The sequence below is a fragment of the Bos indicus x Bos taurus genome, chromosome 3 (genome assembly GCF_003369695.1).
Source record: "Bos indicus x Bos taurus breed Angus x Brahman F1 hybrid chromosome 3, Bos_hybrid_MaternalHap_v2.0, whole genome shotgun sequence".
NCBI classification, from domain to species: domain Eukaryota; kingdom Metazoa; phylum Chordata; class Mammalia; order Artiodactyla; family Bovidae; genus Bos; species Bos indicus x Bos taurus.
In genome coordinates, this window is record NC_040078.1 from 103,943,839 (window position 1) to 103,971,334 (window position 27,496).

Here is a 27,496-nt window from a genome sequence, read left to right on the forward strand (position 1 = left end):
TACTCCCCAACCTCCCAGAGCCCGAGGCAGATTCCTCAACCTTTTATTATTGGGAGGAATGCATTTTATCTCAGCTTCTACTTCCAGACTTGCTCTTCTGACAAGGTACTTGTTTAGCAAAAGAGGCCTTTCAATTAGCAGACCCATCTTCTTCAAGAAATAGAGGGGGGTTACAAATAAATTTTCCCCATTGCAAATATGGTTAATACAAAATGACTAAGTGGGGTTAGTCAATGAGGTCTTCATTAGAAGCTTATTGGAATCAACTTTTTTTTTTCTTTTTAATCAGCTTTTGAAGATGAGAATAGATACAGCTTTGCAGGGCAGAGTGCAAGGAAAACATTCAGGTGGTTGCTAGCAGCTGTCATGCTGTGGATGAACTGGGTTCTCAGAATCAGGGAGAAGTTAATAGTTTTCAAGGGGCTTTCCCTATCTCTCTTGAGGGCTGCATATTTGCTTATCTTGTTCTTGGCCAGCCCTAGTCTCACTCAGCTATAATCATTAAAGATAGATGTTTGTTGTCTCAGCCTTTTCTAGCTCCTTCACCATTTCTGACAAGTCAATAATTATTTTAGAAGCCTCAGCACTCTATTTGCTTCCCTCTTATGTTAGGATACAGGCTATACTGCTGTAACAAAGACCCCAAAGACAGTGACTCTACAAGGAATTTATTTCTCTCTCACTTAATAGGCCAGTAAGGTGATGTCCAGGATGAAGAAGTAGCTGTTCTCTCCTTGCTCAACCTGGGACCCAGGTTGCTTTCATCGTAGTGTGCTCCCTGCTCGAGGGGTGGTCATTGTTGGCATATTTGAGGCTGGCTTTATTAACTGCACCTGTATTTCAGACCTCTGGAAGGTGAGGGTAAAGAAAAAGTGGATACAAGTAGTTTCCTTTTAATGCTGTAAATGAACAATATACTCCTAACTTCCATTTACATCCCAAGAACTTGGTCACATGGTGACACCCACTGCAAGGGAGGCTGGAATATAATCCTTAATTGGACAGATATGTGTTCATCTAAAACTCAGTGGAGGAGGAGGGGAAAGTGCAAAAGTGAAAGTGTTAGTTCCTCGTTCGTGTTTGACTCTGCGACCCCATGGACTGTGTAGCCAGTCAGGCTCCTCTGTCAATGGAATTCTCCAGGCAAGAATACTGGAGTGGGTAGCCATTCCTTTCTCCAGGGCGAGAACCTGCATCTCCTGCATTGCAGGCAGATTCTTAACCATCGGAACCACCGGGGAAGCCTTGGGTGTCTATTACTAAAAGGAAGAGGAGAACTGGAGGTGGGGATTATGGTCAGTTTCCAACATACCACTCTATCCCTATATGAGATAAACTTCTTAACATGGCATAAGTGACCCTTTGGACCTTTGGCTTTCCTGTAATAATATCAAATTACTTGAACTGCCCTGAATATGGTTTTATGTGTCTAACCTACATGGCTTTTCATGGTAAATCTTGCTCATCTTTCTTTGCCTACTACAACCAGCTCAAGCAGCATCTTTTCCAAGAAGTCCTCCTAAACCTTACTTTGTTTGGCGTAAGTGAACCTCCTTTGTGTTCTCATAACAAGCTATGCATTCCTCTCCTCTCCTGTCAAATTCCCCCACTATCTACACAAGTTTAAAATCACCTCTTTATGATTCTGTCTCCATTTAGATCGTAAGCAACTTGAGAGCAAATATGCTATGTCTCAGTCTCATTTAGATCCTTAGCACCTAATTGAGCTAAATTCCTTTTACCCACCAGGTAAAATAAATTGCACATTCGCCTGATCCTTGCATGTCCACTGAGTTGTAGCTTTCATACATAACGGCCAAGCTGTGTAAGTGGGCATTTTTTCCATTTGAATGGAAGCACTAGCCTGAAACCCCTGTTGGTCTAAGATTCAGATCCTCCTAGATTTGGGGAATTCCTGCCCGTGGAGGCCCGAAGACCTGTTTTGTTACTCCTTAGGGGCCGAATGGTAACACAGAACCAGGGCCATGACAGCCACGGCTAGGTTAGTTTCTCCCAGTTCTACTCCGGGCTCTGGATATTTGCCCCTTATCACTGGTTCATCCTGCTAAGACTTTATTATGCCTGACCTATGAATAAATTTGTCCATGTTAGGATTAATAAGTGTCATTGATACCTTCTGTTTGAAGCTCACTGGTCCAAGATGGGAATAGAGTCTCAGCTTTGTGACATATCACTGAAACAAAATGCAATCTTTACAGACTTAATTTAGTTGAAGATATTTATTTGTATATCTTTAAATATATGTGTCTTTAAAATATGAATATCTGAGTATGCAAAACCAATATATTGAGAGGGATACTCATTTGGTAAATGTTCTTTATGTTCCAAAAGGCTTTACCAGAAAGATCTTAGGAATTAATCTCTTTTTTTTTTTGGTATAATTTTGTTATTGTTCAGCGAGGCAGCTTATGAGCTTTCCTGGAAAATGTTCTCTGTGCACTTGAAAAGAATGTGTATTCTGTTGCTTTTGGATGGAAATTTCTGCAGATATTTAATGTCTATCAGTTCTAATGTGTCATTTAAGTTCAATGTTTCCTTATTGATTTTTCTGTCCATTGATATAAGTGGCTGTTAAAAGTCCCCTAGTTTTATTATGTTACTGTCCATTTTTCTTTATGTTTGTTAATATTTGCTATGTATCTTGGTATTCCTATGTTGAGTGAATGTGTGTTTACAGTTGTTATATATTCTTGTTGGATTGATTGCTTTACCATTATGTAATGTCCCTCTTTGTCTCTTGTTCTAGTCTTTGTTTTAAAGTCTGTTTTATCTGATATCAGTATCGGTACCCCAGATTCCTTTTTCTTTCCAATTTCATGGAATATATTTTCCATTCTCTCACTTTTCAGTCTTTGTATGTCTTGAGATCTGAAGTGAGTCTCTTGTAGGCGGCATATACGTGGGTCTTGTTTTTATCCATTCAGCCACTCTGTGTCTTTTGATTGGAGCATTTAGTCCATTTAAATATAATTACTGATGGACTCCTTATTGCCAAATTCAGACTTAAATTGAAGAAAGTGGGGAAAACCACTAGACCATTCAGGTATGACCTAAATCAAATCCCTTATGACTATACAGTGGAAGTGAGAAATAGATTTAAGTGACTAGATCTGATGGACAGAGTGCCTGATGAACTATGGACGGAGGAGGTTCATGACATTGTACAGGAGACAGGAATCAAGACGATCCCCAAGAAAAAGAAATGCAAAAAAGCAAAATGGCTGTCTGAGGAGGCCTTACAAATGGCTGTGAAATGAAGAGAAGCGAAAAGCAAAGGAGAAAAAGGAAGATATACCCATTTGAATGCAGAGTTCCAAAAAATAGCAATGAGAGATAAGAAAGCCTTCCTCAGCGATCAATGCAAAGAAATAGAGGAAAACAATAGAAAGACTAGCGATCTCTTCGAGGAAATTAGAAATACCAAGGGAACATTTCACGCAAAGATGGGCTCAATAAAGGTCAGAAATGGTATGGACCCAACAGAAGCAGAAGATATTAAGAAGAGGTGGCAAGTATACACAGAACTGTACAAAAAAGATCTTCACGACCCAGATAATCATGATGGTGTGATCACTCACACTCACCCTGAGCCAGACATCCTGGCTATCATTCCAATCTTGAATGTAAAGTCAAGTGGACCTTAGGAAGCATCACTACGAACAAAGCTGGTGGAGGTGATGAAATTCCAGTTGAGCTATTTCAAATCCTGAAAGATGATGCTGTGAACGTGCTGCGCTCAATATGTCAGCAAATTTGGGAAACTCAGCAGTGGCCACAGGACTGGAAAAGGTCAGTTTTCATTCCCATCCCAAAGAAAGGCAATGCCAAAGAATGCTCAAACTACCGCACAATTGCACTCATCTCACACGCTAGTAAAGTAATGCTCAAAATTCTCCAAGCCAGCCTTCAGCAATACATGAATTGTGAACTTCCTGATGTTCAAGCTGGTTTTAGAAAAGGCAGAGGAACCAGAGATCAAATTGCCAATATCAACTGGATCATGGAAAAAGCAAGAGAGTTCCAGAAAAACATCTATTTCTGCTTTATTGACTATCCCAAAGCCTTTGACTGTGTGGATCACAATAAACTGTGGAAAATTCTGAAAGAGATAGGAATCCCAGACCACCTGACCTGCTTCTTGAGAAACCTATATGCAGGTCAGGAAGGAATAGTTAGAACTGGACATGGAACAACAGACTGGTTCCAAATAGGAAAAAGAGTACGTCAAGGCTCTATATTGTCACCCTGCTTATTTAACTTATATACAGAGTACATCATGAGAAATGCTGGGCTGGAAGAAGCACAAGTTGGAATCAAGACTGCCGGGAGAAATATCAATTACCTCAGATATGCAGATGGTACCACCCTCATGGCAGAAAGTGAAGAAGAACTAAAGAGCCTCTTGATGAAAGTGAAAGAGGAGAGTGAAAAAGATGGCTTAAAGCTCAACATTTAGAAAACGAAGATCATGGCATCCAGTCCCATCACTTCATGGCAAATAGATGGGGAAACAGTGTCAGACTTTATTTTTCTGGGCTCTAAAATCACTGCAGATGGTGACTGCAGCCATGAAATTAAAAGACGCTTACTCCTTGGAAGGAAAGTTATGACCAACCTAGACAGCATACTAAAAAACAGAGACATTATTTTGTCAACAAAGGCTATGGCAAGGCTATGGTTTTTCCAGTGGTCATGTATGGATGTGAGAGTTGGACTATGAAGAAGGCTGAGCGCCAAAGAATTGATGCTTTTGAAGTGTGGTGTTGGAGAAGACTCTTGAGAGTCCCTTGGACTGCAAGGAGATCCAACCAGTCCATTCTGAAGGAGGTCAGTCCTGGGTGTTCATTGGAAGGACTGATGCTGAAGCTGAAACTCCAATACTTGGGCCACCTGACGCGAAGAACTGACTCATTTGAAAAGACCCTGTTGCTGGGAAAGATTGAGGGCAGGAGGAGAAGGGGACGACAGAGGATAAGATGGTTGGATGACATCACTGACTCAATGGACGTGGGTTTGGGTGGACTCTGGGAGTTGGTAATGGACAGGGAGGACTGGAGTGCTGTGATTCATGGGGTTGCAAAGAGTCAGACATGACTGAGCGACTGAACTGACTGTTGGTGTCCTTATTGTCATTTTGTTAACTGTTTTCTGTTTTTCTAGTTCTTTTTTGTTCCTATCTTCTTGTTTTACACTCTTCCCATTTAATATGATGACTGTGGTCTTCAGTGCTATGTTTGGATTTCTTTCTCCTTTTTTATGTGTATCTCTCATAGATTTTTGATTTGTGGTTACCATGCTTCCCAGGTCGTACTTGTGGTAAAGAACCTGCCTGCCAGTATAGGAGATGTAAGACACACAGTTTCAGTCTCTGGGTTGGGAAGATCCCCCTGAAAGAGGGCATGGTAATCCACTCTAGTATTCTTGCCTGGAAAATCCCATGGAGGAGGGCATGGTAATTCACTCCAGTATTCTTGCCTGGAGGTGCCTGGTGGGCTACAGTCAATATGGTCACACAGTCAGACCCGACTGAAGCAACTTAACATGCATGCATGCATGTGGTATATAACAACCTATATATATATATGTGATTATTTTATGTTGATAATCTCTTAAATTCGAATGCATTCTAACAGCCCTGCATTTTTACCCCTGGCCCCACATATAATATTTTTACTGCATATTTTACATCTTTTGATTGTATATTCCCGAACTACTTATTGTGGTTATACATGATTTTACTACTTTTGTCTTACTCTTCTGACTAGCTCTATAATTGGTTAATGTACTGCCTTTACTGTATATTTGCCTTTATCAATGAGATTTTTTCCTTTTGTAATTTTCACATTTCTAGTTTTTAGTTTTCTCATTTGCCCTTAGAGAAGTCCCTTTAACACTTCTTGTAAAACCAGTTTAGCGATGTGGAACTCTTATAACTTTTGCTTGTCTGTAAAACTCTTTATCTCACTTTCAAATCTGAATGATAGCCTTGTTAGGTAGAGTATTTCTGGTTGTATGTTTCCCCTTTCATCTCTTTGAGTATAATGTGCCACTCCCTACTTACCTACAAAGTTTCTGCTGAAAAGCGTCAGGTAGTCTTATGGGAATTCCTTTGTATGTAGCTAGTTGCTTTTCCCTTGCTGCTTTTTAACATTCTCTCTTTATCTTTATTTTTGCCATGTTAATTACATGATGTTTTGGTGTGGATCTCTGGATTCTTCTTACTTAGGACTCTCTTTGATTCTGGACCTCAATATCTGCTTCCTTTCTCAGGTTGGAAGTTCTCAGCTATTATCTTTTCAAATAAGTTCTCTGTCCCTTTCTCTCTCTCTTCTCCTTCTGGGACCCCTATAATGTGAATGTTAGCATGTATACTTGATGTTTTCTCAGAAATTTCTTAAACCGTTCTTTTTAAAATTCTGTTTGTTTGTTTTTTCTGTTCAGCTTGGGTGATTTCCATTACTCTGTCTTCTTTTTACTCTTGATCCAGTCCTCTGTATTATCTCATCTACTGTTGTTTCCTCCTAGTGTATTTTTTATTTGAGTTATGTATTCTTTGTGTCTGTTTGGTTCTTTGTATTTTATTAACTCTTTGTTAACCTTTCCACCGTGTTCATCCATTCTTCTCCCAAGTTCATTGAGCATGTTTATGATCATCACCTTGAACTTTTATTGGGTGGATTGCTTGTCTCCACTTCATTTAGTTCTTCTGGGATTTTATCTTATTCCTTCACTTGGAATATAGTCTTTGTCACCTCATTTTGCCTAATTCTCTGTTTTTATGTCTACGTATTAGGTAGGTTGGCTTTCTTTTCCAATCTTGAAGTGACCTTTTGTAGGAGACATCCTTTGCTGCACTGCCCCTCTGGTCACCATGCTCTAGGGGTGCCCTCTCTGTGGGCTTTGTTAAAGGGTCAACTGTGTGTGTGTGTATGTATCTAGTCACTCAGTTGTGTCCAACTTTCTACAGCCCCATAGACTGTAGCCCCCCAGGCTCCTCTGTCCATGGAATTCTCCAGGCATGAATACTGGAGTGGGTTGCCATTTCCTTCTCCAGGGTATCTTCCTGACCCAGGAGTTGAACCTGCATGTCTTTGAGTCTCCTGCATTATCAGGTGGATTACCATTAGTGCCACCTGAGAAGCCCTAAAAGGGTCAACTACTGTGGGCATATTGGTAAGTGCTATATTGGGCATATTGGTCCTGCTTCATGCAGAGGCTTCCAGCCCATTGGTAGGCAGGGCTGGGTCCTGGGGCATCTGGTTGTGTAGCCCAAAGGGCCCCAGGACTGATGCCAACTGACTGGTAGAAAAGTGCTAATAGGGGAGAGAGAGGACTCCAAAATTATGCTTGCCAATACCAGTATCTTAATGGTAGGATGAGCTCCCCAAAATGGCTACCACCAACATTTCTGTCCTAGGGAAAGTCAGTTGCTTCCTGCTTCTCCTGGAGGCTCTCCAAGATCAGCAATTTGGTCTCACTCAGGCTTCTTTCAAATTGGTGCCTCTATACTAAATCTCAGAGCATCAGATTTTGTGGGAGCCCTTTAAGAGTGGAACCTGTATTTCCCACAACCCTCTGACTCTCCCATATTCAAGCCCCCTTTAAAGCCAGACATTCTCGGGGCTCATCACCCCAGTGTAGGACCCCAGATCTAGAGAACCTGGTGTGGGGCTTGCTTCCCTTGCTCCTTGGAAAGAATCTCTGCAATTGTGATTATCCTCCCCTTTGTGGTTCACCTCTCTGAGTCTGGACTCCACTGTACCTCCATCCCTCCTACTTGTCTCATTGTGGTTCCTTCTTTATAGCTTTAGTTGTGGGAAATCTTTTCTGCTTGTCTTTAGGTCATTCTCCTCAATAGTTGTTCTGTGGGTTGTTGCAATTTTGGTGTGCCCATGGGAGGAGATGAGCTCAGGGTCATCCTACTCTGCCATCCTGACCACACCCTCTCTAGTGTTCTTGATGAGATGAAGATGTATTGGCAATTTGTAATGCATTGGAGATTCCCAGGCTCAAAATGTCTCTTGAATTAGAGGTAGTTGCATAGCTCAAGTTGCATAACTCAAGGCTCATAGCCCTTCCAAGTCTCCCTGCCTATATTAGTTAGAAGTCGTTCATTTAGAATGTCAGAAATGCAGTTTAAACTAGTGTAAGTGAAAAGGAAATATACTGGCTTTCAGTCCTTGGAAGTGTAGGAGTAGACTTCAGTCACAGCTACATCTAGGGACTAAAATATATTTTCCAAATTGGTCTTTCTCACCTCTCAACCCCTCTCCCTTCCATTCTCTCTCTCTCTCTGGCTCACTCTCATTCTCTCTCACTCTAACTTTCGCTCTCATTCTTCTTACTGTGTGTTGATCCCACTCTCGTCCAAGGATATAACTTCTTCCACATGGCAAGGAAGTTAGATCTCTTCACAGTCTTCTCAGTGTGCTTTATCTGGAAGACCAGATGCCCTTTTTTTTCTGCCTCAAATGAAAAGACTCCCCCAGAGAAATTTGATCAACTTACCCCTTATTCTGGCCAAGGCTCCGTGGTACCTTGGTCGGCTTGGCACCATGACTGTAAAGTCAGATGGTATGATTATGAGCTTCACCAGACTCACACAGTTTGTGTAGGTTTGGGCAAACAATATAAGACATAATCACCACATTCTTGTGTGTAATGCCTGAGAGTTCCCAGTAAATATCTTAAGTGTTCCCACCAAACAACCCAGGCTTCATACTATTGCTGTTTGTATCCTTACCGTTCCACACTGACCACTGCTTACTTTCTGTGTGGATCTTTGCTCCAGCGGTTCCCTTAACACTGATACCACTTCGCTGGACCACTGTTGACCACTCTGCCGCTCAGGCCGATGCTTATGCTGCGTTTTTTTTGCAGGTCTCCTCTCAGTATGAGCTTCTCAGATGCTCTAACAGGAACCAATACACACAGCTGTACAATTATGCACAGTTGTTCAGGTTGTTCGGTGCACAAGGGCACACACGGGGACTAAAATCTAGTGTGAAATGCAGTTCACTAAGCTCAAATTATACACCTTCCCACATGTGTGTTCCAGGAGAATGAAGCACTTTTTCTGCTTGTGCAAGGGCACCAATCTATGCTCCCTAGAACTGTAACTCCCCCCAGACGGTTTTTTCTAATTCAGATGAAGGTTCGCTAAGGGCTTGCAGTAGTTCAGCTCTTGCCTTTTTCTTTGAAAAGGAGACAAACAGCTCCCTCTCCTCTGTTTGCCATTGCATCAGAGAGATGCCAACCACAAACACAATGTTGGGAGAACAGCAAGGACCACAGGCTCCCCACCGCACCGTCTCACTGTAAAGTCCTCATGTGCCCTCCCAATATGCCAGGGCAAAAAATAGTGAAAAACGGTCACGAATGTGGCAGTGTTATCAAAAGCATACAGAAATTAGCTATGTAAATTATAAGGCTTGTTGGGTTCTCTGTTTTATGACTTTGGCAAATTTTTCATCAAGATAGAAAAGAAAAACTAAGAAAAACTAAGAATCATCTTAGACACTAACCACTACCATGCCCAGGCAACCCATGTTCACACTTAATCACACACTTGGATGGGAATAGCTCTCAAAGGCAGGTCTTTCAGTTTTACCTGCAGCCTAAGTGTACCCCTCACCCTCCTCCCCAGAACTTATGCAAGATACCAGTGGGCAATAGCTGGTTGAGATAAGTTTGGGTAATAAATGTTATGTTGGTTCTAGAACGACCATGCTGACCAGCCATCCAGCCCTGGTGCGCTTGTAGCTGGGCACACCGCGCTGTTCCTTTGTGATGATTGCTCTCCTAGGAATCTGGAGTCCTGCCTGAAATTGGTTTCTGTCAGCTTCTCCTCCTGCCTGTTTTCCTCAGACATACCTGCACGTGAATTGTGGATCTGGTTTGAGTTCTTTCCCTGGAAGTCTTCTCCACTTGCACAACGGAGAGTGCAGTCGGAAACTGGAAGAGGCATCCTCTTACTCTCTTCTGCTGCTGCTGCTGCTGCTAAGTCGCTTCAGTCATGTCCGACTCTGTGCGACCCCATAGATGCAAGCCCACCAGGCTCCCCCATCCCTGGGATTCTCCAGGCAAGAACACTGGAGTGGGTTGCCATTTCCTTCTCCAGTGCATTAAAGTGAAAAGTGAAAAGTGAAAGGGAAGTCGCTCAGTCATGTCACTCTCCTCTAGCCACATCCAAATCACAGTTCCACCCCAGGGGGCACTCCCTTCAGTAGCAGTGGACAAGAATGTGGCTGCTGGTGCCACGTGCTGTGTCCTCTGGACTGCTGACTCAGTGAGATCAAAGGTGGTCAAACACGTGTGCACATTTCTCAACCTGTGTCTCTCATATTGCTGCCCTATGACCCTGTTTTTCTGCAGAAGAACATGAAGCTTAAGAAGTAAGGGTGGTTCTAATCCACCACCCAGAGACTTTTTTTGTTCTCCTTCTGTGTTACCATCAGTAAAACTAGATGGGGGTTCTAGCCAAGGAGAGGCCAAGGGTAAGAGGGGGTGTAGAAGGGATGTATGCTGAGGAGTTCCTGACTATAGCAAAGAAGATTAGAAGGACCTAATGTAGAGATGGCTACCCACTCCAGTATTCTTGCCTGTAGAATTCCATGGACAGAGGAGCCTGGGGGCTCCAGTCCACGGGGTTGCAAAGAATCAGACACGACTGAGAGACTAACACACAATATAGAGACAGTAAGAACTGTGAAGTAGATGGTCCTAACCACTGGAACTTAGTTCTTACTGCTGGGATGAAAGGAAATAAAAGATAATTTCAGGAATAGAAATGAAACAACTATGCATAATTGACTTTCAAACTGATCTGCTGACTGAGAGTCAGTCCTGTACCTACTGAGCTAAATTCTTGGTAAAAACCAAAGTTAGGTGACTCATTTCTTGGAAAAATTAATAGTGTCTCTTCTTGCCTGGAAAGCTGACAACATATTATCAGTGTTTGGTATTTATCTTGTCATGTCTTGCTGAAGGCTTCAGATTTTTTTTTTTTTTTATCCTGAAGCCAGCTACAGGTTCCTAGGAATGGTTTTTATTTGACAGCATCAAATAAGTTGGTCATGTTCAGTGGAAGTGAATGCACACAGCAGATATCAGCTGGAGTATGGAGGAAGCAGCATAGGAAGTAGGGAAAAAACACTGAATGAGGAGACCTGATTCATGTCCTGTCTCACACTGCCAGCTAGCCAGCAATGTCACGTTAGGAAGGTCACTTAAACCTCACTAGCCTTTAGTGTAAATGAAGGATTTAAAATTATATAACCTATTATTTAAATTAAATAACTTCTTTTTTAAAGAGTGAATACTGTTATTAGAGTTATGTTGAACCATTAAATCAATTTGGAAAGAATTAATATCTTTATGATGGCTTCCCTGGTGTCCCAGTGGTAACCTATACCAATGCAGGAGGTTTGATCCCTGGGTAGGGAAGATCCCCTGGAGAAGGAAATGGCAACCTGTTCCGGTATTCTTGCCTGGGAAATCCCATGGACAGAGGAGCCTGATGGGCTATAGTCCACGGGATCACAAGAGTTAGACACAACTTAGTGACTAAACAATAACATCTTTATGATAGCTTTCAAATCAAGAGAATGTTTTAATGGGGAAAAGAACAGCCTATTTCTCTGCCAATTATAATAATAAAGTACACAGCAGGAAATAATGATGCAAGATGGGGAAAACTGCTTGAGCAATATTCTGGAGTGGGCAAGAGTAAGTGGGCTCTGATGCCAAATGGCAGGATTGACATAGGTGGAAACATAGCAAGTTCCTAAATAATAATCTTTAGAACTGACAGAAGTAGTCCACTGGAGAAGGGAATGGCAAACCACTTCAGTATTCTTGCCTTGAGAACCCCATGAACAGTATGAAAACGCAAAATGATAGGATACTGAAAGAGGAACTCCCCAGGTCGGTAAGTGCCCAATGTGCTACTGGAGATGAGTGGAGAAATAACTCCAGAAAGAATGAAGGGATGGAGCCAAAGCAAAAACAATACCCAGTTGTGGATGTGACTGGTGATAGAAGCAAGGTCCGATGCTGTAAAGAGCAATATTGCATAGGAACCTGGAATGTCAGGCCCATGAATCAAGGCAAATTGGAAGTGGTCAAACAGGAGATGGCAAGAGTGAGCGTCGACATCCTAGGAATCAGTGAACTAAAATGGCCTGGAATGGCTGAATTTAACTCAGATGACCATTATATCTACTACTGTGAGCAGGCACCCCTTAGAAGAAATGGAGTAGCCATCATGGTCAACAAAAGAGTCCAAAATGTAATACTTGGATGCAATCTCAAAAACAACACAAAGATCTCTGTTCATTTCCAAGGCAAACCATTCAATATCATGGTAATCCAAGCCTATGCCCCAACTGGTAACGCTGAAAAAGCTGAAGTTGAACTGTTCTATGAAGACATACAAGACCTTTTAGAACCAACACCCAAAAAAGATGTCCTTTTCATTATAGGGGACTGGAATGCAAAAGTAGGAAGTCAAGAAACACCTGGAGTAACAGGCACATTTGGCCTTGGAGTACAGAGAGAAGCAGGGCAAAGGCTGATAGAGTTTTGCCAAGAGAACGCACTGGTCATAGCAAACACCCTCTTCCAACAACACAAGAGAAGACTCTACACATGAACATCACCAGATGGCCACACCAAAATCAGATTGATTATATTCTTTGCAGCCAAAGGTGGAGAAGCTCTATACAGTCAGCAAAAACAAGACCGGGAGCTGACTGTGGCTCAGATCATGAACTCCTTATTGCCAATTCAGACTGAAATTGAAGAAAGTAGGGAAAACCACCAGACCTAAATCGAATCCCTTATAATTATACAGTGGAAGTGAGAAATAGATTTAAGGGACTAGATCTGATAGACAGAGTGCCTCATGAACTACTATGGATGGAGGTTCGTGACATTGTACAGGAGACAGGGATCAAGACCATCCCCATGGAAAAGAAATGCAAAAAAGCAAAATGGCTGTCTGGGGAGGCCTTACAAATAGCTGTGAAAAGAAGAGAAGTGAAAAGCAAAGGAGAAAAGGAAAGATATAAGCATCTGAATGCAGAGTTCCAAAGAATAGCAAGGAGAGAAAAGAAAGCCTTCCTCGGTGATCAATGCAAAGAAATAGAGGAAAATAACAGAATGGGAAAGACTAGAGATCTCTTCAAGAAAATTAGAAATAACAAGGGAATATTTCATGCAAAGATGGGCTCAATAAAGGACAGAATTGGTATGGACCTAACAGAAGCAGAAGATATTAAGAAGAGGTGGCAAGAATACACAGAAGAACTGTACAAAAAAGATCTTCATGACACAGATAATCATGATGGTGTGATCACTGACCTAGAGCCAGATATCATGGAATGTGAAGTCAAGTGGGCCTTAGAAAGCATCACTATGAACAAAACTAGTGGAGGTGATGGAATTCCAGTTGAACTATTTCAAATCCTGAAAGATGACGCTGTGAAAGTGCTGCACTCAATATGTCAGCAAATTTGGAAAACTCAGCAGTGGCCACAGGTCTGGAAAAGGTCAGTTTTCATTCCCATCCCTAAGAAAGGCAATGCCAATGAATGCCCAAGATCAGATCAGATCAGTCGCTCTGTCATGTCCAGCTCTTTGCGACCCCATGAATCGCAGCACGCCAGGCCTCCCTATCCATCACCAACTCCTGGAGTTCACTCAGACTCACGTCCATCGAGTCAGTGATGCCATCCAGCCATCTCATCCTCTGTCGTCCCCTTCTCCTCCTGCCCTCAATCCCTCCCAGCATCAGAGTCTTCTCCAATGAGTCAACTCTTCGCATGAGGTGGCCAAAGTACTGGAGTTTCAGCTTTAGCATCATTCCTTCCAAGGAAATCCCAGGGCTGATTTCCTTCAGAATGGATTGGTTGGATCTCCTTGCAGTCCAAGGGACTCTCAAGAGTCTTGTCCAACACCACACTTCAAAAGCATCAATTCTTGGGTGCTCAGCCTTCTTCACAGTCCAACTCTCACATCCATATGTGACCACAGGAAAAACCATAGCTTTGACTAGCCGGAACTTTGTTGGCAAAGTAATGTCTCTGCTTTTGAATATGCTATCTAGGTTGGTCATAACTTTCCTTCCAAGGAGTAAGCATCTTTTAATTTCATGGCTGCAGTCACCATCTGCAGTGATTTTGGAGCCCAGAAAAATAAAGTCTGACACTGTTTCCACTGTTTCCACATCTATTTCCCATGAAGTGGTGGGACCGGATGCCATGATCTTCGTTTTCTGACTGTTGAGCTTTAAGCCAACTTTCCCACTCTCCACTTTCACTTTTATCAAGAGGCTTTTTAGGTCCTCTTCACTTTCTGCCATAAGGGTGGTGTCATCTGCATATCTGAGGTTATTGATATTTCTCCCCGCAATCTTGATTCCAGCTTGTGTTTCTTCCAGTCCAGCATTTCTCATGATGTACTCTGCATATAAGTTAAATAAACAGGGTGACAATATACAGCCTTGACGTACTCCTTTTCCTATTTGGAACCAGTCTGTTGTTCCATGTCCAGTTCTAACTGTTGCTTCCTGACCTGCATACAGATTTCTCAAGAGGCAGGTCAGGTGTTCTGATATTCCCATCTCTTTCAGAATTTTCCACAGTTCATTGTGATCCTTGCAGTCAAAGGCTTTGACATAGTCAATAAAGCAGAAATAGATGTTTTTCTGGAACTCTCTTGCTTTTTCCATGATTCAGCAGATGTTGGCAATTTGATCTCTGGCTCCTCTGCCTTTTCTAAAACCAGCTTGAACATCAGGAAGTTCACGGTTCACATATTGCTGAAGGCTGGCTTGGAGAATTTTGAGCATTACTTTACTAGCATGTGAGATGAGTGCAATTGTGCGGTAGTTTGAGCATTCTTTGGCGTTGCCTTTCTTTGGGATTGGAATGAAAACTGACCTTTTCCAGTCCTGTGGGCACTGCTGAGTTTTCCAAATTTGCTGGCATCTTGAGTGCAGCACTTTCACAGCATCATCTTTCAAGATTTGGAATAGCTCAACTGGAATTCCATCACCTCCACTAGCTTTGTTCGTAGTGATGCTTTCTAAGGCCCACTTGACTTCACATTCCATGATATCTGGCTCTAGGTCAGTGATCACACCATCATGATTATCTGTGTCATGAAGATCTTTTTTGTACACTTCTTCTGTGTATTCTTGCCATCTCTTCTTAATATCTTCTGCTTCTGTTAGGTCCATACAATTTCTGTCCTTTATCGAGCTCATCTTTGCATGAAATGTTCCTTTGGTATCTCTGATTTTCTTGAAGAGATCCCTAGTCTTTCCCATTCTGTTATTTTCCTCTATTTCTTTGCATTGATCGCTGAAGGAGGCTTTCTTATCTCTTCTTGCTATTCTTTGGAACTCTGCATTCAGATGTTTATATCTTTCCTTTTCTCCTTTGCTTTTCGCTTCTTTTCTTTTCACTGCTATTTGTAAGGCCTCCCCAGATAGCCATTTTGCTTTTTTGCATTTCTTTTCTATGGGAATGGTCTTGATCCCTGTCTCCTGTAAAATGTCACGAACCTCATTCCGTAGTTCATCAGGCACTCTATCTATCAGATCTAGGCCCTGCTCAAACTACCCCACAATTGCACTCATCTCACATACTAGTAAAGTAATGCTCAAAATTCTCCAAGCCAGGCTTCAGCAATACGTGAACCGTAAAATTCCAGATGTTCAAGCTCGTTTTAGAAAAGGCAGAGGAGCCAGAGATCAAATTGCCAACATCTGCTGAATCATGGAAAAAGCAAGAGAGTTCCAGAAAAATATCTATTTCTGCTTTATTGACTATGCCAAACCTTTGACTGTGTGGATCACAATAAACTGTGGAAAGTTCTGAAAGAGATGGGAATACCAGACCACCTGACCTGCTTCTTGAGAAACCTATATGCAGGTCAGGAAGGAATAGTTAGAACTGGACATGGAACAACAGACTGGTTCCAAATAGGAAAAGGAGTACGTCAAGGCTGTATATTGTCACCCTGTTTATTTAACTTATATGCAGAGTACATCATGAAAAACGCTGGACTGGAAGAAGCACAAGCTGGAATCAATATTGCGGGGAGAAATATCAATAACCTCAGATATGCAGATGACACCACCCTCATGGCAGAAAGTGAAGAGGAACTAAAGAGCCTCTTGATGAAAGTGAAAGAGGAGAGTGAAAAGATTGGCTTAAAGCTCAACATTCAGAAAACAAAGATCATGGCATCTGGTCCCATCACTTCATCAGAAATAGATGGAGAAACAGTGGAAACAGTGTCAAACTATTTTTTGGGGCTCCAAAATCACTGCAGAAGGTGATTTCAGCCATGAAATTAAAAGACGCTTACTCCTTGGAAGGAAAGTTATGACCAACCTAGATAGCATATTCAAAAGCAGAGACATTACTTTGCCAACAAAGGCCCGTCTCATCAAGGCTATGGTTTTTCCAGTGGTCATGTATGGATGTGAGAGCTGGACTGTGAAGAAAGCTGAGCACCGAAGAATTGATGCTTTTGAACTTTGCTGTTGGAGAAGACTCTTGAACGTCCCTGGACTGCAATGAGATCCAACCAGTCCATCTTAAAGGAGATCAGTCCTGGGTGTTCATTGTAGGGACTGATGTTGAAGCTGAAACTCCAATACCTTGGCCACCTCATGCGAAGAGTTGACTCATTGGAAAAGACCCTGATGCTGGGAGGAACTGGGGGAGGAGAAGAAGGGGATGACAGAAGATGAGATGGCTGGATGGCATCACTGACTCGATGGACATGAGTTTGAGTAAACTCCGGGAGTTGGTAATGGACAGGGAGGCCTGGCGTGCTGCGATTCATGGCGTCACAAAGAGTCAGACACGACTCAGCAACTGAACTGAACTGAACTGAACTGAAATAATAACAGAAAACAAGAAAGAGTAATAGTCATACATACAATTGGGTGAGCAAATTTGTGGTGTTGGGACCTTGTGAACATTCTCTTTTGATTGCTTCAGCTCTGTGAAATAATAGCCTGATTAGATGGCTAGAGTAAATATTCTTACAATGTCTGGCTTCTAAAGAGAATGTCTCTTGTGGGGAATCATTAGATATAAAGGTGGCTGCTGGTTTAACAGAATTACTTTGTCGTTTTTTAAAAGTATGTTTTCTAAAAGTCATCAGGAAACTGTGTCTCTTTGCCTGTATCATTTGAGATTGGTGTCCATTTATTTTAAATACTTTTACTTTCTCCTATTAGGAAAAGCTCCTGCCAGAGGTGAAATTTTTTAGCTTCCTTTGGGTTTCCTTGAGATCTGTGTGTCTCTTCTTTTAAATTAAATAACTTGTAACACCAACTCTAAAATGCTAGTCCCATAGTCTCAGTGGAAGTGTCACAAAGTGTTTAAGAAAGTCGTCAACAAATACCTGAATCAGGCACAAATTAGCTGAACTGAGCCAGCTCCCATGAGGAAAAGAACCCACGCTGGTGGAAGACCAGAGGTGTGGCTACAAAGCCCACACGTGTTTTCCAGAAAGGTGTGTGATGGCTGTCACGGGGGCAGTGCAGATAGCACCGTGAAATAAGTTAGTCATGGGCTCAACGAATGTTCCTTTCAATCTAGGTGTGAGATACAACTAAATGTTTCCCATGATTTGTTTCATATATATATGTGTATATATTTGGTCTGTTATCACATTTCAAGGGAAATATGTCCACTCAGTAAAGTTCTTTGTGGTCCCTAAAGAGGTGGTGTACAAAGATGAGTGGTAACACTAATGTAATAATTATGTTGTGGCCATTCTGGATGTACCAAAATGTGGCCCAAAGTTTACCAAGACCTCCTGGCCTTTCTTAATCTACACTACTGATAGTTTACCATGAATGATGTTGGATTCATGATCCCCGAAAAAGAAGATTTAGCTTCAGGACCAGGGACCAGGCTTGATCACTCAAGAGCTTTTGTGTAGCAGAGTTTTATTAAAGTAAAAAACGGACAGAGAAAGCTGCTGACATAGACATCAGAAGAGGGATGGAGAGTGCCCCCATCGCTAGTCTTAGAAAAGGGAGTTATATACTTTTTCAATTGGTTATTACAATAAATCAAAATAATGTCTCAAGGTTGTCAAGGTTTTATAAGACCCACTCCCACAATATACATTTTAAGATAATGGGATTAAAACTAACAATGGAAAGGTCTTACCAGACCCACTCCAATAATATACATTTGAAAAATGACAGGATTATTCAGAAGGTTCTCAAGAAGGAGAAGCATGTCCTCAAGCAGGATACATTGTTGTTATATAGTCATTGGTACAGAATTTAAGGAAAAACATATCCTTGAGCAAGAGAGTTCCAGATAAACATTGATTTCTGCTTTACTGACTATGCCAAAGCCTTTGTCTGTGTGGATCACAACAAACTGTGGAAAATTCTGAAAGAGATGGAAATACCAGACCACCTGACCTGCCTCCTGAGAAATCTGTATGCAGGTCAAGAAGCAACAGTTAGAACTGGACATGGAACAACAGACTGGTTCCAAATCGGGAAAGGAGTATATCAAGGCTGCATACTGTCACCCTGCTTATTTAACTTATATGCAGAGTACATCATGAGAAATGCTGGGTTGGAAGAAGCACAAGCTGGAATCAAGATCGCTGGGAGAAATCTTAATAACCTCAGATATGCAGATGACACCACACTTACAGCAGAAAACAAAGAACTAAAGAGCCTCTTGATGAAAGGATGAAAGTGAAAGAGGAGAGTGAAAAAGTTGGCTTAAAACTCAACATTCAGAAAACTAAGATCATGGCATCTGGTCCCATCACTTCATGGAAAATAGATGGGGAAACAGTGGGAGACTATTTTCTTGGGCTCCAGAATCACAGCAAATGGTGACTGCAGCCATGAAATTAAAAGATGCTTGCTCCTTGGAAGGAAAGTTATGACCAACTTAGGCAGCATATTAGACAGTAGAGACACTACTTTGCCAACAAAGATCCATCTAGTCAAAGCTATGGTTTTTCCAGTGGTCATGTATGGATGTGAGAGTTGGACTATAAAGAAAGTTGAGCACCGAAGAATTGATGCTTTTGAAGTGTGGTGTTGGAGAAGACTCTTGAGAGTCCCTTGGACTGCAAGGAGATCCAACCAGTCCATCTTAAAGGAAATCAGTCCTGAATACTCTGAAGGACTGATGCTGAAGCTGAAACTCCAGTACTTTGGCTACCTGATGTGAAGAACTGGCTCATTTGAGAAGACCCTTATGCTGGGAAAGACTGAAGGTGGGAGGAGAAGGGGACAACAGAGGATGAGATGGTTGGATGGCATCACCGACTCAAGGGACATGAGTTTGAGTAAGCTCTGGGAGTTGGTGATGGACAGGGAAGCCTGGCGTATTGCAGTCCATAGCATTGCAAAGAGTCAAACATGACTAACTGAACTGAACTGAACTTAGAGTTCAGAAGATGAGGGTTTTTTTTCTTGCAATCATCAGCTCTGGGCTTAAAGAAAAAAAGGTTTTATGTGACTAAGATTAAGGAATGTAGAGACAGAAAAAAAAAAAAAAAGACGTTTGTCCTTCCCTCCTCCTTGAGAATTCCAGACCCCTATCTCCTCTTTGAGAACCCCAAATCCCTTTCTCCTCCTAAGGAACCCCAGACTTCTTATCAACCTGCCTAGAAATTGACTCTCTCATTCCCCTGTTTTCTTTTAGGAGAATTACGTTGCCAAGGGAAAAGGGCGTTGTTTTCTTTCCATAACTATTTCCTGTTGTTGAGGGGCATTGTCCCTAAATTGTTGAGGCAACATATTCTCCTAACTCTCATATTGAGGGTCTCTGATCCAGGGGCCCCAAGTAATAGTTGGAGGAAGTTGTGGCACCTGTAGGGGCCTGGACAACCATTTGTAACTTAGAAGCTTTCAGAAAAAAATCCGGTTACACAGTTACAGATGTAAGGCAAAATAGTCATTAACCAAGCTAAAACATAATCAAAATTAAAAGTTATATTATGTCCATAGTTACATCAGTCCATCTGAGAATTGTTAGATGTCATCAAGAAGAGGTGTCACATATGATTTTTGTTGGTGAAGGTAGTTGCAGAGCTGAAGAAAGCCCTTTCTTTGAAGTGGAGAAACCCACCATGGAAAGCCTTCAATCGATGAGGAGGTTGAAAAGCTGAAAGCTGAGGCACATAGTTAATTCTAAGGCTTCAGGATCTATGACAGTTGCTATTGCCAAGTCACTTCAGTCGTGTCCGACTCTGTGTGATCCCATAGACGGCAGCCCACCAGGCTCCCCCGTCCCTGGGATTCTCCAGACAAGAACACTGGAGTGGGTTGCCATTTCCTTCTCCAATGCATGAAAGTGAAAAGTGAAAGTGAAGTTGCTCAGTCGTGTCCGACCCTCAGCGACCCCATGGACTGCAGCCTTCCACGCTCCTCCATCCATGGGATTTTCCAGGCAAGAGTACTGGAGTGGGGTGCCATTGCCTTCTCCGTCTATGACAGTATCTGTGTACAAAAACAGTCTGTCATTGAGATAATCCCATATTGGGCAGGGGGGCAGTTTGAGCCCTCATTAAAGGTATGGGTAAAACTTTAAACCTATGGTCTTGTGTTTCCTGAGTTAGCTTACACAGGTGCCTCATAATAATGTCATTAGACTTTTCAGCTTTCCTGAAGATTTGGGTCTCCAGGAACAGTGTAAGTGATATTCTATTCCTAGAGCTTTTGAGACCCCTTGAGTTACAGCAGCTTTAAAGGTGGAGCATTTTTGCTCTGAGCTTTAGAGTTTAAGATCCCTCTTACATCATGAGAAATCAGTACAGTAAGATTTTGCCCATTAGTAAACTTATGAGCTTTCAGTTCAGTTCAGTCGCTCAATCGTGTCCGACTCTTTTCAACCCCATGAATTGCAGCACGCGAGGCCTCCCTGTCCATCACCAACTCCCGGAGTTCACCCAAACTCATGTCCATTGATTTGGTGATGCCATCCAGCCATCTCATCCTCTGTTGTCCCCTTCTCCTCCTGCCCTCAATCCCTCCCAGCATCAGAGTCTTTTCCAATGAGTCAACTCTTTGCATGAGGTGGCCAAAGTATTGGAGTTTCAGCTTTAGCATCAGTCCTTCCAATGAACACCCAGGACTGATATCCTTTAGAATGGACTAGTTGGATCTCCTTGCAGTCCATGGGACTCTCAAGAGTCTTCTCCAACACCACAGTTCAAAAGCATCAATTCTTCGGTGCTCAGCTTTCTTCACAGTCCAACTCTCACATCCATACCTGACCACTGGAAAAACCATAGCCTTGACTAGACAGAACTTTGTTGGCAAAGTAATATCTCTGCTTTTCAATATGCTATCTAGTTTGGTCATAACTTTCCTTCCAAGGAGTAAGTGTCTTTTAATTTCATGGCTGAAATCACCTTCTGCAGTGATTTTGGAGCCCCCCAAAATAAAGTCTGGCACTGTTTCCACTGTTTCCCCATCTATTTCCCATGAAGTGGTGGGACCAGATGCCATGATCTTCGTTTTCTGAATGTTGAGCTTTAAGCCAACTGTTTCACTCTCCTCTTTCACTTTCATCAAGAGGCTTTTTAGTTCCTCTTCACTTTCTGCCATGAGGGTGGTGTCATCTGCATATCTGAGGTTATTGAGATTTCTCCCAGAAATCTTTTTTTTTTATATTTTATTTTATTTTTTAACTTTACAATATTGTATTGGTTTTGCCATATATCAACATGAATCCGTCAGAGTCTCCCAGCAATCTTGATTCCAGCTTGTTCTTCTTCCAGCCCAGAGTTTCTCATGATGTACTCTGCATATAAGTTAGAGCTTTAGGTATTAGCAAAACAATAGTAGCAATTACCCTTAAAGAATGTGGTCAGAACCTTTTTTCAGTAACAAACAAACAAAGCTCTGATCCTGTGGGCAAGCTCAAAGCAGGAGTCTGCAAGAGAGCAGTTTGAACACTCTTAAAAGCCTTTTAAGTCTCTGGGGAGCAAACCAACTTGTTGGTTTGGGACTACTGAGTCTCAGTTATAAGTTTATATAAAGACCAGGCAAGTTCCCCATAACCCAGAATCCAAATTACAGTAACCTGTAATGCCCAAGAATCCTCTCAATTGTCTTAAAGTCATGTTTGGCTCATTTAGGAATTTCAGACGATAAAGTATAAGGATTAGATACTTACTATTTGTATATCTTGATGAAGTCTCCATTTATCATTTTACTTTTTTTACACCCAAAATAGGAATGTTGCAAGGACTATTACAGGAAATTAATAGCCCCTGTTCCTTTAAATTTTCAATGATGGGTTAAAAGGATTTTAACCCTTCCTTAACCTCAGACTTCAGTGGGTACTGCTTTTGATGTGGAAATAAGCGAGATTCATTGAGCTTGATAATGACAGGAACAGCATTTTGTGCTTGATTCACAGTTTTTCATCAGCCCACACTTTAGGATTTGCATTTTGTTCAGTTAAAAGAGTGGGTTCCATATTTATGAAAACAAAGGCCTGGACCTTGTTCAATACATCGTTCCCCAGAAGGAGTGAGGGAGACTCTGGCACAATCAGAAACTCATGAGAAAACAGCGTAGAATCTCAGTTGCAGCTTAAAAGGTGACTGAAATAATAGCATTTGGCTCATCCAGACAGCCCCATTACAGTAGTGGATCAGGAGTAAAGTGGCCCAGGGACTTCAGTGAGCACAAAGAAAGTTGCGCCAGTGTCCAAAAGAAAATCACCTGATTAGCCCTCCACAGTTATTAATACCCAGGGTTCCTCAGGTGTAATTAGGATGGGAGCTTGTGTAGGGACCCCCAGGCACCTTCAGTCAGTCCTGATTGTCTTAAGAATCCACCCCCTGGGGCCTACACCTTGGAGGGCGGTGTCTTCTCTAGTATGGTCCTTTGCAAACTGGACTTGGAGCTGAGGGCAGCTTAGATGCCTGAGGGCAATCCCGCTTGAGATGCCCCTCCTTTCCTCAGTAATGACAAGTCCATCCCTTTTCACCTGGGTTCCTCTGGGCATTTTTCCTCAGGCTGTTTCAGAGTGGCTCTAACAGCCATTGCTGGGGCTTCAGTCTTTTGTCTGGTTCTTTCTTTGCTTTTTTGTTTTCCTTCTTGTATTCTCTACCATAATATACCATCTAAACCAGCTATAACAATTTTTCTAAAGACTGATTTGGTCCAAACACCTGTTTTTGTAACTTATGGCAGATATCTGGAGCCGACTGAGTGAGACATCTATCTTTTAAGATTATTTCTCCCTCTGAACTTTTGGAATCAATGTCAGTAAACTTGTGGAGAGCCTCCTGTAGTCTATCTAGGAATTTACCAGGAGTTTTTCTTCTCTCTGTTCTATGTCAGTCAACTTAGCAGAGTCTAAAGTCTCATCATGCATGCTCACTTGAGTCCTTCAAGAATACATCTGACAAACTGGCTGTTATGGGAACCGCTTGGCTCCCAGTAGGGAGGAGGGCTAATTTGTGTTCCCTCTTTCCCCTTGTCTCAGTTCAAGCCATTCATCTCCAAAAGTAGTAGCTTCCCCCAAAACTCAAGCTCTAGAGTTAGGAGTCAGTGTCTGTCCGAAGATATGCATTATATCTCTCCAAGTAAGGTCATAAAGTAAAGTCAATCCCATAAATGCTTCTATGTACGTTTTGAATCCTCTTGATAGTCTCGACTGCAATTGGTACTGTTTGAAATTCTACCAAGACTGAGGCAACCCCTCCTGGAGGGGTACCCTGATTCTCAGCCTGTTCATTTGGGAGCCCCAGATATGGGGCAAAGTAAGAGGACAGAAAGGAGCTGACGGTTTCACACCCAAATCTGCACCCTTAGGACACAAGTCTGGCATGTCTCACAGGGAGATAAAGACCAACACTTATGTCACTTCTACCCATTTCCCTTGTTTCCTACAGAACTGGTCTAATTGTAAAACAGTATTAATTGAGACCTTTCAACCGGCCAGCATTTCTCGTCTTCCAAAGGGTACTGTGGCCATTCGATATCACAGAAGAAGATCAGGTGTGTCTTTTAAAGTTTGGGGGATCAAACCTGTCCCAGCTTTTAAAAATACATTTTAAAGGAGTGGTTCTGGAACTGTTAGCTCCCATCTGTAAGATAGAAAAAAGCGGCATCCACAGCTGTGGCTTTTTTCCCACCGGAAACATCCCTTCCTGTTCTAGATGGGGGTGTACACTGACTCTCCACCAAAGCTTTCCTTCCCTGGTCAGACTAAGCCTGTCCCTTACTGATGCAAGCACCATACTTGTCCCTCCCAGTTCTACTGCCGAGGTGGGGTGGAGATGCACAAGGGGTAGACCTGATGGCATACCAGATTGATTTTCAGTTCCTTACCGCCAAGACTTTTGTTTGATTTGCCCTTTTCTCTGATGCCACCCAGAGTGTAAGAGAGTAGCTTTCTGGAAGGTCTACTAGGGGAAGCATCCATGTTCCGTGTGCCGATGCACATTCCCAAGTACAGTCCTGAACACAATAGAACCATAGAGTTACAAAGGGATGAACAAAAAACCCCAAGATGTCTCTTCTGAGTGTCACCACACCAGTATATGTGAGAGCAAAAGGGGTTGTGGAGGGTTGGCCTGCAAGGAAAAAGTGATTTCTGTCCTCAAGTTACTAGGACCAACCCTTCCAGTTCACAGATTCCACAAAAAGACCATCTAGGGAGTTGAGACACAAGCTCTCTAGCCTTCTTTGGTCTGCTAAGTTCTAGTACTACCAAAAGAAGAAACCCGTTTCATTTCCAGTCTGACCAGATCCTGAAATTCCCAATCTTTGTCCTCAAAAACCTCATGGTGACCAGCAATGCTTCTATCCACATAGATTGGAGGCACAGCCATGGCAAAGACTCACTTTCAGGTCTCTGGCCCCTAAGGCAGGCAGCCAAGAGAGTGACCTCTAACCTGAGAGACGTTCCTAAAGTCAGAGTTCTGTATCGCTCCCAAATGTACTCCTAGCAGGGCTAGGCCCTTTCATACATGGGGTCTAAGTAATACTACATAGTAACAGCATGGATCACAAGTCCGTTGAAAGTCTATGATCCAACAGATTAGGGTAGTAGTTCTAATTCCCCATGCAATTATGAAACCGTCAAAGAGACCAGGAAAAGCTGACCAAGAAAGGAAAGTTCAGTCCACAGGCTTCGCCCACTTCTGGCCACTCCCCTCGCAAGGATGTTGGGTATCTCTTGGCACTGGCAGGTGGGTATAAACCCCCGACAAGGCTCCCCTTTTGGGGGCTGCCTTCAGTCATTATGAGGCACCACGAAGTCACAGAGCAGGGTTCATCACTTGCTTCACACAGGGTGTGTCATTCATTCATGCAAGCACACGGTAGAGTTAGTAGGTTCAGTTCAGTTCAGTTGCTCAGTCGTGTCCAACTCTTTGCAACCCCATGAGCCGCAACACACCAGGCCTCTCTGTCCATCAGCAACTCCCGGAGTCCACCCAAACCCATGTCCATCGAGTTGGTGTTGCCATCCAACCATCTCACCCTCTGTCGTCCCTTTCTCTTCCTGCCCTCAATCTTTCCCAGCATCAGGGTCCTTTCAAATGAGTCAGCTCTTCTCATCAGGTGGCCAAAGTATTGGAGTTTCAGCTTCAACATCAGTCCCTCCAATGAACACCCAGGACTGATCTCCTTAAGGATCGACTGGTTGGATCTCCTTGCAGTCCAAGGAACTCTCAAGAGTCTTCTCCAACACCACAGTTCAAAAGTATCAATTCTTGGGTGCTCAGCTGTCTTTATAGTCCAACTCTCATATCCATACATGACCACTGGAAAAACCATAGCCTTGACTAGATGGACCTTTGTTGGCAAAGTAATGTCTCTGCTTTTGAATATGCTGTTTAGATTGGTCATAACTTTTCTTCCAAGGAGTAAGCGTCTTAATGTCATGGCTGCAGTCACCACCTGCAGTGATTCTGGAGCCCCCCACCCCCCACCAAAATAAGTCTGACACTATTTCCACTGATTCCCCATCTATTTGTCATGAAGTGATGGGACCGGATGCTATGATCTTAGTTTTCTGATTGTTGAGTTTTAAGCCTACTTTTTCACTCTCCTCTTTCACTTTCATCAAGAGGCTCTTTAGTTCTTCTTCACTTTCTGCCATAAGGGTGGTGTCATCTGCGTATCTGAAGTTATTGATATTTCTCCTGGAAATCTTGATTCCAGCTTGTGCTTCTTCCAGCCCAGCATTTCTCATGATGTACTCTGCATATACGTTAAATAAGCAGGGTGACAGTATGCAGCCTTGACATACTCCTTTCCTGATTTGGAACCAGTCTGTTGTTCCATGTCCAGTTCTAACTTGCTTCTTGACCTACATACAGATTTCTCAGGAGGCAGGTCAGGTGGTCTGGTATTCCCATCTCTTTCAGAATTTTCCACAGTTTATTGTGATCCACACAGTCAAAGGCTTTGGCATAGTCAATAAAGCAGAAGTAGATGTTTTTCTGGAACTCTCTCGCTTTTTCAATGATCCAACGGATATTGGCAGTTTGATCTCTGATTCCTCTGCCTTTTCTAAAACCAGCTTGAATATCTGGAAGTTCACAGTTCACGTACTGTTGAAGCCTGGCTTGGAGAATTTTGAGCATTACTTTGCTAGCGTGTAAGATGAGTGCAATTGTGTGGTAGTTTGAACATTTTTTGGCATTGCCCTTCTTTGGGATTGGAATGAAAACTGACCTTTTCCAGTCCTGTGGCCACTGCTGAGTTTTCCAAGTTTGCTGGCATATTGAGTGCAACACTTTCACAGCATCATCTTTCAGGATTTGGAATGGCTCAACTGGAATCCCATCATCTCCACTAGCTTTGTTCGTAGTGATGCTTTCTAAGGCCCATTTGACTTTGCATTCCAGGATGTCTGACTGTAGGTGAGTGATCACACCCTTATGGTTATCTGGGTCGTGAAGATCTTTTTTGGATAGTTCTTCTGTGTATTCTTGTAACTTCTTCTTAATATCTTCTGCTTCTATTAGGTCCATACCATTTCTGTCCTTATTGTGTCCATCTTTGCATGAAATATTCCCTGGGTATCTCTAATTTTCTTGAAGAGATCTCTAGTCTTTCCCTTTCTATTGTTTTAGGGAAGTCCCTGGAAGGGACATTTGAAATTGAGAGGAAGTAGTGCTCCACCCAGCCTCCTTTCCCTGCTAACAAAGGCAACAACTTTTTCCCAGGCATGTAGGGAGGCCTAAAGTTTCAGCAGTAAAATGACACATTTCCCCTCATTCTAATCCACCCCTGGAGCAAAACAAATTAAGCACTCATAATACCCAGCAGAAAACTGTTCATTTTGGATTCACTGAACAAAGAAGGAAATAGTGTATCCATCCTGCTTTCTTGTAGCACTGCATCCAGGGGCCCTTCCTCCTTTGGGATATCTGTGGCTAGCACAGGGTATGGGGATGGTAACTCTTAAAGAACAAGTGCTTGGTAGCC

The 27,496-nt window shown here is 42.5% G+C and overlaps 1 long non-coding RNA gene across 2 annotated transcripts in view; it reads left to right on the forward strand.

Annotated features, from left to right (window-relative positions):
• Positions 1-27,496, forward strand: part of LOC113890054 — a 40,949-nt gene that overhangs the window by 6,770 nt on the left and 6,683 nt on the right. Inside the window, exon 4 of one of the 2 annotated variants that reach the window (XR_003510424.1) lies at positions 9,889-10,069. The exons of the other annotated variant lie outside the window; for it this stretch is intronic. This is a non-coding gene — a long non-coding RNA (uncharacterized LOC113890054). Of the gene's footprint in view, positions 1-9,888; positions 10,070-27,496 lie in introns of those variants that run through there. 2 annotated transcript variants of the gene reach the window in all.